Here is a 239-nt window from a genome sequence, read left to right on the forward strand (position 1 = left end):
CCCCCCCCCCCCGGGGCCCGGGCCGGGGGCCCACCCCCCGCCAGCACCGCAGACGCCGCGCCGGACGCGGGGTCTCGTTTTATCCGCGGAGGAGCGCGACGGAGACGGCGGGGCGGCGGCAGGGGGCGGACTCCTCGAGCTCGAAACCCAGCGGGTGAGGAGGAAACTCGGGGCGCGGCCCGGACGGGGTCCCGGCTCCCCGGACGCTCCCCGAGGGCGCACGGCCTCTCGGGCCTCGG

At 80.8% G+C, this 239-nt stretch overlaps 1 protein-coding gene across 1 annotated transcript in view; it reads right to left on the reverse strand.

Moving 5' to 3' along the window:
• Positions 1-233, reverse strand: part of PLSCR4 (phospholipid scramblase 4) — a 40,926-nt gene extending 40,693 nt beyond the window's left edge. Inside the window, exon 1 of the mRNA XM_006171409.3 lies at positions 39-233. The gene's annotated coding sequence lies outside the window, so the exon portion shown is untranslated. The remainder of the gene's footprint in view (positions 1-38) is intronic.
• Positions 234-239: the final 6 nt, after the last annotated feature.

The sequence above is a fragment of the Tupaia chinensis genome, unplaced genomic scaffold (assembly GCF_000334495.1).
Source record: "Tupaia chinensis unplaced genomic scaffold, TupChi_1.0 Scaffold149537_1, whole genome shotgun sequence".
In the NCBI taxonomy this organism is placed as follows: Eukaryota; Metazoa; Chordata; class Mammalia; order Scandentia; family Tupaiidae; genus Tupaia; species Tupaia belangeri.